Here is a 13,918-nt window from a genome sequence, read left to right as displayed (position 1 = left end):
GTGTGTTTGAACTCTCATTGAACCCCAATCTTCACTATTGTAGTTAATTTTTATTGAAAATAAAGTTTCATCTGTGGAGATCTGGTGTTCAGTTTTGCATATTAATAAGCATGATTTTATCTGTTTTCATCTTTGGTGTTTTATTTTTTCAATCACCTGTTGGAACCATGACAGTGTTGTAGTATTTATGACTCTAGACAACAGGCATCAAACAATAGAAAAATAGACAAGAATTATATAATGGATCTACAATAAAATCATAAAATGGACAAAAACACTTTGGAACAATGATACAAATTTCCCCAGTCATGAACAATGACTTCCTGAGTCTACTTGCAGTGGATGGGCATTTCACCTGTAGTTTTAATCCCCAAACAGCATGAATTGTTAACAATAGCAGAGATTCTTCCCAGGTTATCCAAAATGAGATCTAAGACCATTTAGTTTTCTATAATGTGGGAGGGTTAAGAGTATTTGAGTTGTTTTTTTTTTTCTTCATCTACTACTTACCGTGTCAGTCAATGTTGTGAGAGAATTTCAATCCAAAGTGGAACTGGATAATATAAAATGGAAAATCTCACACATGTGCTCTCAAAACAAAACTTCAGGATTGAAAGACTGATTTTTGAAAACTGTCTCATTTACAAAAAACTAGTAATATTGGAATTTTCTTAAATAATAGGGAGTTGGTCAGGGGCTACCTCATATCAATTTTAGGAAACTTTTGTTGATGGTTTCCAGAGACATAAGGAAGAAACAACCCAGTTCAGGTTCATCTCACAAAATAAGTGGTTTGAGATTTATTTGTATGGCTGGAATGGGCTTGCTGCTCAGTTTTCAAAGTGCGTCTCATTTGATTTTTATTTTAACAGACTCTAACTGTCCCTTCTTTAAAGCCTACTCCAAACCCTCCACAGACTTGCCTGTAACGTGCTACAGTTTGCGTGTTCCAAGTTGCAATTCCTCTCCTATTCCCAAAAAAAACTCCTCTTTTTTCCAATGTTAAGCATGCTTGGCTTACTTCTTTTTTTTTTTTTTTTTTTAATAAATAATGTGAAGAGGAAACACACTGATAACCACTTCAAGTTGTTTAATTTGGATGGGATTGCTTTTCACAGGAGTTTTCTGCATAAAAGCTTTTACTTTTTTGGAGTCTAAGAAAGTTTTGCTGAGTTGTCCCTTTTGAATAGCCTCACAGAGAAATTAAATAGGTATAAATTGAAGAGCCTGATCCCAAAATAGGGCAAATATGTAAAAGATATACAAAAGATTAAAGAACCTTGATGGAGCTGTAGGTATAATTTCATAGTGAATTCTGTATATATTTTGAAGGGTAAATTCTTATTTTTCAAATGCTCATATTATTTAGAACTTATTAAGTTTTGAAATATTTGACAAAACAAGCATAAATGAGGTTTAATGTCCCTAATTTCAACATATGAATTTTGGGGGGATACAAACATTCAGCCCATAGCATATAGGTATGCCTTCTCTCATTGATCATTTTTTAAAGAATAGGAAATGAGAACTTGAAAACTAAAACTTTATGTTCATTAATTTGACAGTTTATTTAACTCCTTACACACATATACACCCCTATAGTTTGCCCTTAAGTACATGTGACCAAGTCAGAATCAGGTGAGAGAAAGTAGCAAGTTGAGAAAAGTAACCCAACAACCAGAAGACTATAAAATTTACAAAACACAAAGATCCTCATGGAAAATAGACCTCATAAAAATTTGAATGAATATTTTCAGTGTATTTTAAAGAAAAAGATGTTTGAACATCTCTGAAAGACAACTATGACTTATCCTCATTGAAAAGGTGGGAGGCTGCAATCCAGGCGGAGAGACTATGGACAAAAGCATAAAGCAACAAATACGATGATACATCCCAGGGATCACACTTACTATGTGATATTATATGTCATGATGTCACAGTTACAGTGAAGGGTGCATTTGTAGGAATATTGAAAGATAGTAGAAAGAGAATTCTTTTGGAACCTGATAAATGCAATGGTGAACAGGAAAAATACACTATGAATCGTGAGGATTATTGTCTGTTATACAGACTGGTTGAATGTGGCATTGACAAGGTCAGATAGTCATTAGCACTAATCTGACTGAATATCTCAGCTTCTTTTTTCACGGTGTCTTTCAGTAAGTATATTACTTTAAACTCCTAAGAAAAAAGTTAGTTCTTAAGTTGCATTTATTTTTTTATAAGTATGGTAAATATTCTAGGAAAAAAAGTTCTTCTTAACATAAAGTATCTCCCGTATCGCTTTGTAAATAATAGTTCAAAAATCGTATCTAATCACATTTGCTTTGAGTTTGTTGTTGTTGTTAATGTGTATTAATTAAGTCATAATTTGATTTTCTAAAAACTAATCTTTTGATGAAAATGCCATTAGCAGAGGCTAATGATGAATTTATATATGAAGTGAACCATTGCATAGCTCATTAAAATTAAATAGTATGGAGTTAAATAAACTGACAGAGAAAATTAATGAACATAAAGTTTTACTTTTCAAGTTCTTATTTTGAAGGTTAAGTTCTTATTTTTCAAATACATTATTTAGAGCTTATTAAATTTTGAAATATTTGATCGCTTCTTGGCCTTTTGGCTAAGATCAAGTGAAGTTTTGAAATATTTGACAAAACAAGCATAAATTAGGTTTAATGTCCCTGATTTCAACATATGAATTTTGGGGGGACACAAACATTCAGCCCATAGCATATAGGTATGCCTTGGCTCCATTGCTCATTTTTTAAAGAATAGGAAATGAATTGAGTCCAAAACTTTCATTTTTAAATTTTATTTATTTTATTTTTTAGAGAGAGAGTGAGCAGAGGAGAGGGGCAGAGGGAGAGAGAGAGAAACTTTTTTTTAAAAAGGTTTTTTTTAAGTTTATTTATTTATTTTGAGAGAGAAAAAGAGCACAAGCATGGAGGGGAAGAGAGAGAGGGAGAGAGAATCCCAACAGACTCCACATTGTCAGTGTGGATTCTCATGAGGGGCTTGAACTCACGAACCATGGGATCATGACCTAAGCTGAAGTCAAGAGCCTATGCTTAACCAACTGAGCCACCCAGGTGCTCCAAGAGAGAAAATCTTAACCAGGCCCCATGCTCAGAGCAGAGTCTGATGCTGTCCTCCATCCCACAGCCCTGGGATCATGACCTGAACCAAACTCAAGAGTTGGACACTCAACGACTGAGTCACCCAACTGCCCCGATTTTTTTTAAATCCCAAATGCAAATATATTATTTTTCAAATTCTGATTATATATTTAAAAATTAAAATGCTTCATTTCTAATTCTAATGTATAAAAAATCGAGTACTCTGCATTTGACAGTTGTTATGCTCACTGTTCATGAATAAATGTTTTTTAACAATTGATAAATCATATCTTTAATGCTGTTGTCTTAAAAATGCAGAAATAAGACAGTTTTAAGTGTTTTCCTTATTGTTTATAGAGTTAAGCACTTTAGTGATTAAATACTTCCATATCTTTCATGACTATATAAATTGTCTTTTGTTTCATTATTACATATTTTAACTTTTTTTGTTGCTTGTCACTTTCTCTCCCTTTACATGCCCCAAGTTTTGTTTCACAAAAGGGTCAATAAGGTTTAAACAGAGAACTTAAACTTAAATGTCAAGCAGTGACAATAAATGAGTGAAACAGACCAAGTGTGTTTGATCATTCATTCATTCATTCATTCATTCCCAGACAACTAATTTTCTATTCATCACACATTAATTAAGTAGTTCCTATGTGCCAAACCCACTTCTAAGTTCTTATTATATAGCATTAAACAAAATAAAGGTCCTTACCCCATACTTCTTACATTCCACAGGGGAAACCAGACAATAAAAAAATAAATGTAATAAATAATAGCAGGTTTAGAAAGTGAAATGACTGACTTGAAGTGTAAGAGCAGCCCCATAAATGTAGTGCCAGGGGTAAACAGTGCTTAGATTGGTGTTAGGGAAAAAAAAAAAAAAATCTATGCTATGTCTCAGCTGATTGATGCCCTATTAAGTGCAAGGATACTGTGACAAATTTCTGTTTCTCCAAGGAGTCACAAAAGCTGATTTTGATGTGAAATCTCTTATTTATATTCAATATTGAACAGCATGGTTGCACATTGTTCAGATCTTATAAAACATACTTGTTTATCTCATTTGGCCCACGAGCCTAGGTCTAAAGCCTGGCACCAGTTATTTCACACTAGTATTCATTACTGTTGAGATGTTTACACTTATCTTCCTCTTCTTATCAGGAGCCATCCCACTGCTCAGCTCACTCTTGAGCTGGTCATATGTGTGACATCTTAACTCTTGCTGAAAAATCTGATGGATATCTGATGGATACTCTTTGATAATTTGAACGCTTTCTCAGATAAATTATATAATATCGTTGTATATTGGTATAATAAAAGCTTGACCCCACACTTAAAAAAATATGTATATCAGAAGTTAATGAGGCAGGGTGCCTGGATGGCTCAGTTGATTAAGCGACTGACTTTTGGTTTGGGCCCAGCTCATTATCTCATGGTTCATGGGTTCAAGCCCTGCAATGGGCTCTGTACTGGCAGCATGGAGCCTACTTGGGATTCTCTCTCTCTCTCTCTCTCTCTCTCTCTCTCTCTCTTTCCCTCCCATGATTGTGCGCATGTGCTCTCTCTCTCTCTCAAAAATAAATAAACATTAAAAAAAGTTAATAAGCTACTATCTTTTAGCAGGCCTATGAAAAAATTTTTTAAAAAAAAATTCTAGCACAAATTATTCAAATGTTATTTCTACAAATAATACAATTATTCTGACTAAAGGAGATAACAAAGTTTAATTTTATAGTATAAGGTACACTCTTCAAAAAAAACAAAGTCATTTAAAAACCCAGATTTATAGTTTAAACTGCTTTTTCACTCAATTATAACTAAAAAAAATCCAAAGATATAACTTTTTGTCAATATAAGTTACAACAAATATATGTATCAAATTATGAAAATTATTTCAGTGTCAGTTCAAGTCTCCACATCCAGCCTGTACATACTTCTTATGGCTTCTTTGTCCTGACCCCCTATATAGGTCTTCTATATTAGATATAGGAAAATAACCCAATCAGAATTGGCTATGCCGAACTAGGAAAATGAGAGTTTATACATGAAATTTTGGTAGGCAAAGTTGTAAAGTCGTGAAATCTAAATTATTTAGCCAGATTTTTTAAAACTGTCAATCAAAACACTGTTCTCTGATTACTAAAATTTTAAATATTGAATAACAATCCTCTACAAAACAAGGATTTGGATTTAGTATGTATTGTTAACTTTAACTGATACTGTATGAGCTCTAATTTATTTTTCATGGCATAAGGTTATGTGAGTTTTGTTTTGCTTAAGTTATCTTAGGAAGCTGTTTTTTCTGCATATAAAACCATTACTGGAATCATTCATTTTCATCTCCCAAAAACCATTACTGGAATCATTCATTTTCATCTCCCAAAATCCCCACTGTGAGGTGGTTGTCTATATAAATAATTTTTCCTTTAGAGAAAAAGGGTAGAAAGTGTACTTGTTAGTAGAAATTTACATGATTTTGGAATGTTCCAGCTGAAAGCAATTTAATGTTACTTTTGCTTCTAATTCATATTCTGAAACTTTACCACAAGCTTTAATTCATTGATAATGTAATAGACTGACAAATTTTGATTATGGTTTTTGTTTGTTTGTTTAAATATTTATTTATTTTTGAGAGAGAGAGAGATAGAGTGTGAGTGAGGAGGGACAGAGAGAGAGAGACAGAGACACAGAATTCTAAACACGCTCCAGGCTCTAAGCTGTTAGCCCAGAACCTGACGCAGGGTTTGAACTCAGGAACAGCAAAATCATGACCTGAGCGGAAGTCAGGTGCTTAACTGACTGAGCCCCCCAGGCACTCTGATCATGTTTTTTTACTTAAAAGCATTTTCAGCATGATTATAATGTAAAAGATGGGAAATTGAAACAATTATCATACAAAAAATAAGAGGAAAAATATCCTACCATGTAACTTTTTAAAAAATTATTTAAAATCAAGATAGTTAACATACAGTGTAGTACTGGTTTTAGGAGTAGAACCCAGTGCATCATCACTTACATGTAACACCCAGTGCTCATTTCCCCTCCTTAGTGCCCATCCCCTCCTATTCCTCCACCCACCAGTTTGTTCTCTGTATTTGAGTCTCTTATGGTTTGCCTCCCTCTCTGTTTTTATCTTATTTTTCCTTCCCTTCCCTTATGTTCATCTATTTGGTTTCTTAGACTCCACATATGAATGAAATCATAAGGTATTTTTCTTTATTTCACTTAACATAATACACTCAAGTTCCACCCACATTGTTGCAAATGGCAAGATTTCAATCTTTTCCATTGCATATATATATATATATATATATATATATATATATATATATATACACACACATATATATATATATCATGGAATACTGATGAATGGATAACTGATGAATGGATAAAGAAGATGTGGTGTGTGTGTGTGTGTGTGTATGTAGTATGTGTGTATGTATATGTCATTTGATATATGCTTCTTTATCCATTCATCAGTTAATGGACATTTGGGCTCTTTCCATAATTTGGCTATTGTTGAAAGCACTGTTATAAACATTGGGGTGCATGTACCCTTATGAATTAGCATTTTTGTATCCTTTGGGTGAAAACCTGGTAGTGCATGATGAATCTTGGGGTAGTTCTATTTTAAATTTTTTGTGGAACTTCCACACTTTTTTCCAGAGTGGCTGCACCAGTTTGCATTCCCACCAGCAGTGCAAAGCGTTCCCCTGTCTCCACATCCTCGCCAACATTTGTCTGAGTTCTTCATTTTAGCCACTCTGACAGGGATGAGTTGGTATCTCATTGTGGTTTTGATTTGTATTTCCCAGATGATGAGTGATGTTGAGCATCTTTTCATGTGTCTGTTAGCCATCTGAATGTCTTCTTTGGAAAAGTGTCTATTCATGTCTTTTGCCCATTTCTTCACTGGATTATTTGTTTTGTTTTGTTTTGTTTTTTCGGTTTTGAGTTTGATAAGTTCTTTATAGATTTTGGATACTAACCTTTTATCTGATATGTCATTAGCAAATATCTTCTCCCATTCTGTTGGTTGCCTTTTAGTTTTGTTGATTGTTTCTTTTGCTGTGCAAAAGCTTTTTATCTCAATGAGGTCCCCATAGTTCAGTTTTGTTTTAATTTCATCTTTGCCTCCAGAGACATGTCTACAAGAAGTTGCTCCAGATGAGGTCAAAGAGGTTTTTGCCTGTTTTCTCCTCTAGGATTTTGATGATTTCCTATCTCACATTCAGGTCTTTCATCCATTTTGAATTTATTTTTGTGTATGGGGTAAGAAAGTGGTCAGTTTCATTCTTCTGCATGTTCTTGTCCAGTTTTCCCAGCATCATTTGCTGAAGAGACATATGACTCTCATCAAGTTATTTTAAATAAATTTGCCCGTGAGAATTTTCTATTTTGATATAGTCAACATTTGTCAAGTTACTTTCAATTTAAAACAACTCCTCTCCTCACCCCCACCAAACACATAGAAATAGAAACAAAAATATGATTGTCTGGAGATAGAAACAAATTGCCCATCGATTCATGGAAGGTATAAAATATTTGCCAAATATCTGTAGACTCTACATCTCATAACAAATAACCTAGCATTTGTGTTGAGGATGACTGGGATTAGAAGTGTTCTTAATGATATGGTAAACTTTTGCAGGAAGTAGAAAAACTAGGTGAAGCATTTTGTAGAAGCTAAAATTATAAATACATTGGTTGTCTGAGGGATAGGAATTTTAGACTCAGTATTCTGAAGATCTCTCGGTCTGTGTGTTTAAAAAGAGGTATAAATATTCTAGGGTAATTAGATAAAAAGGTACCCAAGAAGACTATTTTACTTTCTGAATTATAAAAATAGTCTTATAATTTATGAATACTTATTTGCATTTTATTACAAATTCCTCTTCTATCATTTTTATTTCAGAAAAGTATACATGGACAAGTATTTATTTAGCAAGGTTGCCTATCACTCACTACTGCCTTCTCTGTCATTCATCTCATGGCCTCTAATCTGATGGTTTTTTTAAGTGCATTCCTCAATAGGTATATGGTGACATATTGCATGATTTGTTTTTTCCTCTTTACACATCTCTTCCTTTCACTGTACCTGGGTATATAGGACTATGGGGTTCCTGGTCTTTTCTTTTAATAGCCTTGTTCTGCTACCACCAATTTCTAGCAGATGAGCAGTCCTACATCAGTCTGGCTCTTTTTTCTTTGTAAATTCCATTTCTTTTTTGTCTGAGATAGCATTTATTTTTTTTCCCTGAGTATTCAGTCATCTTACTAAGTTATGACTATGTCTGTGTGTTTTATAGTCAATCCTAACAAGAATTTAATGAGCAGTAGATTAACCCTTAAAAATCAGATGTTAGCTTTAAAAAGTTGTGCTATATCTGTAATGTTGCCTTCTCTCAATTCAGAATCCTCCAACAGAGCCTCACAGATTGTGTCTCCTGCTGTTGTACAATACAGTGGTCCTGTCTCCATCTGTTCTATTTTTGCCTTTTGAGATACCTCTGATTTTTATGTCAGATTCCCTGAATCAATCCACAGATCTCTTTAGGTTTTCTTAATGAGGTATGTACCTTCAATTTTTTTTGCTTTTGTGTTTTGAAACATCTCTTCTATAGGGTGTTTTCCAAGACACACCAGTTTTCTCCTTCAATTAATTTAATAAAAGCTTTTGTAAAAAACAAAAAAAAGCATTAATTTTTAACATTGTTTGCATCTTGTATCTGAAATTCCATAAGTGTTTCACACACCACTATATGCATATGTAAAAACTACATAAAGACACAGTAACATATATATCTATTCACATATATGTTTCATAAGAGTCCTTTTTATCTTTAGAATTTTATCTGATATTTGCACCTCTGATTGTTGGGGCCCCTTAGATGTGATGTTCATTATCTTGCTAGACTGGGATTTATTCCTGATGATATTGCTATTCCCTCTTGAAGCACAAGGAGGAAAATTCTCTGGTCCCATGTTTTCTAAGCTTCTCTGAGCCTCAGGAGTGGAGGAGCCTCTGATACCTCTTTGTCTAATTGTCCTCTCCATGGATGTCAGGGAAATGGTTTTTCTCACATAGCCAATGTGTACTTTCTTCTTCAAGTGATCTTTGTGTCTCTTTAGAACCAAGCTTTTTCCAGGGTGCATGAATCTGTGTCTGGAATTTCCTTTTCATTAAGAACATAAAACATTCAGGGGCGCCTGGTGGCTCAGTCAGTTGAGCGACCGACTTCGGCTCAGGTCATGATCTCATGGTTTGTGAGTTTGAGCCCCACCCACATCAGGCTCTGTGCTGACAACTCAGAGCCTGGAGCCTGCTTCTGATTCTGTCTTCCTCTCTCTCTGCCCCTCCCCCACTCATGCTTTGTCTCTGTCTCAGAAATAAACATTAAAATTTTTTTTTAAAAAAAAGAACATAAAACATTCACCGCAAATTGTATTTTCTCACTTTTTCTTGGAAACTGGGGATGAACCTGTTTTCTGAAGCCCAAATCTGGCAGTTGCTTGTCTCAAATTAGATGAGTTAGAGTTAGAAGTAAAGGAGAGACAAAAATAATTGGCGCAAAAATCCTTTTGGTTTTGAATGGCATTTAACATACATTGTCAGCAAAAATTTTTTTTCTGATTATGTCAACATTGAAGTGAAAACTATAGGTTGAGCCTAACCACCAACCCCCTCAAATAAAAAAAGTTAGGATTATAAATCATGAATAATTTGTCAGATAAATATTTGTTTCCAAAATAAGTAGGCATCTTAAATAAATGAGGAATTCTTTTAGATGATGCTCTTAGCCTTTTGGGACATGGGAAATTGTCTATTGGTATTATTAAGGATTGTTATGACACAGATATAGGAAGCTACTCACTTGATATTCTTAGACAACACATTTGTGACACAATTCTTGTGGAATTTATACATATTTTTTTGTATTCATATGTAAGTATAAAAGTCAAGTGTGTCTGAAACTAAATAAATTTACATTCCTATGTTTCATTTGAATGAGGTCAAACTGTTTCCATTTCCTTAACTATGCAGAAGAGATAGGCTGACCAAAAGGGGGAAAAAATTACTACAATATTTGAAAATAACATGATAGACTTGTGATACTTTATGATTTATTTTAATTATTATTTTTCAATTATGCTTTTATTTATTCTATTATATTACTTATTTTATTAAATATTTAGAATGCTTAATTTATTATTTATTTACTACCATCCTTGAAATAATGCCTTGTACATTGCCACTCAGTGTCTTATCTGTCCACTTTTCCAAGAATAGAAAATAGTTTATTTTAGTTAATCTAAGTATTTTCCATTTTAAATTTGTGTGTGTGTTTGAGTGCTCTGTTTATTTCTCACCAATATAAGAATAGTCACCTTAGATTAAGTTTGATTATATATGAATCTCCCATATAAAAAGCAAAGTGTAATAAAACAAATAGTGAATTATATGTTCATCTGATACTATAGCTTTCACATTTATTCCCATAATAACTTTGATTAACTTAAGTCTACAATTTTCAACCCACTGCAAGTTGTATATACAAATATCAAATATTTAGCAGGCAGATTATGGCATATAAAAATGTTTGGGTATAATATATGTTGTAGTTTTTCAAGTAAAATCAAATTAACTTAAATGAAAAGATAATTGAGGAAAAAATGAATTAAAATAAAGGTTCTAAAAAAAATTACTCAGGGGGTTGTGAGTTCGAGCCTGATGCTGGGGGTAGAGAATACTTTAAAAAAATTACTTGGGGGGTGTGGGTTAAAAAGCAATGAGCTTATATTTGTATCTGTGTATGTAAGTTAAAGTGACTAGGTGTTTATATATGTATCTGGATATGCGTGGAGACAAGATAAAAAATATCACCTCTCCATAGGTAGAAATGTGAAGAGGTAAGGCAGAAATTACCTTTTGTGCCTCTCTGGTGAAATGAAAGGAAAGCCAGAAAGTCTTGGGAGAGACATAGAAGTTATAAAGTTGGAAATTTAGAACTGAAAAATACCAAAATTAGAAATTCTTTCATGAGCACAGTAACAGAAGGGAGATGATAAAGAAAAGAGTCAATGAACTTAAAGATAGCTCAATATCAATTATTCAGTCTGAAGAAAAGTCATAAAATTATTCAAAGAAATAGGGTCTCTGGACCCTTGGGGCAATAAGAGATGATTTTTGTAATCAACGTCCCAGAAGTAGTGGGAAAAAATGTGTAGAAGAAGAAGAAGAAGAAGAAGAAGAAGAAGAAGAAGAAGAAGACGATGACGAAGAAGAAGAGGAAGAAGAAGAAGAAGAAGAAATAATAATGATGTCTGCATCATTTCATTGCCCAATTTGGCAAAATACATAAACTTACATATCTGAGAGCCTCTGTGAACTCTAAAAAGGTTAACTTTAAGAATTCCACACCAAAACATCATAAGAGAATCAACTTTTGAAAATCAAAGACAGAGTAACCTTGAAATCCACCAAAAAACCTACCCTATCTATACAGGGATGAAGAAATGCAGATTTCTCCTCAGAAAACACAGAGAGCTGAAGGCAGTGGCACAGCAGTGCTAATGTCCTAAACAAATCTTTTAACCCAAAATTCCACATACACCAAAAATATGCATTGGAATGAAAGTAAAATGAAAACATCCTCAGGTGAAGGTAAACTGAGAATTCTTTGTCAGTGGCCCTGCTCTAAAAGAAATGCTAAAGGAAATTCTTTAGGAAAAGGGAGACTGATAAAGAGAGGGATTGGAACTTAGAAATGAAAGAAAAGGAAAAGAAATAGCAAATATGTAGATAAATATAACAGACTATTCTGTCCTAATTTTTTCTTTACAATGTATAGGAGAGTTAAAAAAAAGGAATTATAATATTGTATGGAATTATAGTTTTGTTTTTTGTTTTTGTTTTTGTTTTTTTTTTTGCTAATGTATGCATTTGAGAATTCACCTATGACATTGGTGCTATTGTTACTGCCCTGGCAAGTGACACAAGAAGAGCAAGATTTTAATTAAAAAATTGACAACATCTCCTTCCATTTAAAGGTTACACTCTCAATACCACACCGGTGCTCAAATTCCACAAAAGGTTGATGGATTAAAAACAAACAAACACACACTAGGTTACTATTTCTATGGAAGTATCATATAAAATATAAATGTAGGGCATTTAGATTGATGTGGTGCAGAATAAAAAAGTCGTTAGTAAGTTTGTGAAGATGAGTGATAAAATAAAAATATTGAGTTCAGACAATCATTTTTATTATGATTTGACAAATGCTAAGGAGTCCATAAATATTGGCACATTGGGCCAGGAAGAAAGGAATTTCAATAATAAAACAAGTTAAAACAGAAATAATATTTACAAGTAAGAACTGATGAACTGCATTACAAATTATGGTTGAGGAGATGTATTATGTTTTCCACAGAATAAAAATCAGATAAAGATAAGTGCACTGTGTAAGTAATAAATATAAAAACAATTCTAGGTAGCGGTGTCTGGGTGGCTCAGTCGGTTAAGTATCTGACTCTAACAATTTAATGTAATGATCTCGTGGTACATGAGTTCAAGTCCTAAGTGGAGCTTTGTGCTGACAGCACAGAGCTTGCTTGGGATCACTAACTTTATTATCAGCCAAAGTACTGAAGTGTCTTGTATTTGGAAACATTTTAGTCAAACTTAACATTCACAGTCAACTTCATAGTGACACACAGAGTACCTTTTTCTTCCCTTGTTTTACATTTTCTTAGAAAATAGCATGGTAGTTTATTAAGCAGGAATATTTAGTTGTGATAATATTAATATGGCCCACAATCACATGAAATCACAATCCTACTGGTGACCTGGAAAATGAAATTGAGACTAAAAATAGATACCATTTTGTATTCATTCAATGGGAAAAATTTAAAGTCTGACAACAACAACTTTTACTCAGAAAGTGGATCCACAGTGTCTATTAAACATTACTAATGGGAGTAAAAACTGTTAAACATACCTTAGAAAACACTTTGGCATTTTCTTACAATATTGAATATACTCCTTCCATACAGTGTAGAGGTTTCTCTTCTAGCTATAAACTAAAGAGAAACTCTGATACATGTACACCACTAGTTCAGAGTACTAGCTAAGTTATAATAAGAAAAAGTTCTGGATGTCGCTTTTAGTGTTCAATACAGAATAATGTGGCCACTTGAACATGTATTTTCTACCAATAAAGTACCTCAAAATCCCATTAAAGCAGAGACTTGCCCAAGCTTGAATGATTAATGAACCTTGAAATCACAAGTGAAACAGGAACTCAGCTACCTTTCCTGGACTTTCTAATTTAGAATCACTCTTGTAAGTATTTTAAAAAGGAACAATTAAAACTGTTCAAAGATTGCTTTAGAAAACAACCACCATGTAATTTAATAACTTACAAATAAATCTGATTTTTAAAGAAGAACTTAATACAAAGGTAAAGTGAAAAGTGTCTACTATCATTCTCATTAATAAATGTATTTATTATTTCAAAATTTAGTTTTTGATTTTTTAGACTTTACTTTAAAAAATCCCCTGGTTATGTATAAGACATATATAGTATGTAGTATGTTGTGCATTTTTAACTAATCTTTGTTACAGGAATTTCAATAATTTATGACAGATCATAAATACTTACTACTCAAAAGTATAGTGACTCTAAATTTCAAATGAAAAAAATATATAAAAGTATATTTTCTGACATTGGTTGCTTTAGTGGAATTATGTAGCACTTTGACTTATGAATCTGCACCAACAATAA

Source organism: Panthera onca, chromosome F1 (assembly GCF_046562875.1).
Source record: "Panthera onca isolate mPanOnc1 chromosome F1, mPanOnc1 haplotype 2, whole genome shotgun sequence".
In the NCBI taxonomy this organism is placed as follows: domain Eukaryota; kingdom Metazoa; phylum Chordata; class Mammalia; order Carnivora; family Felidae; genus Panthera; species Panthera onca.
This window is presented reverse-complemented; position numbering follows the sequence as displayed.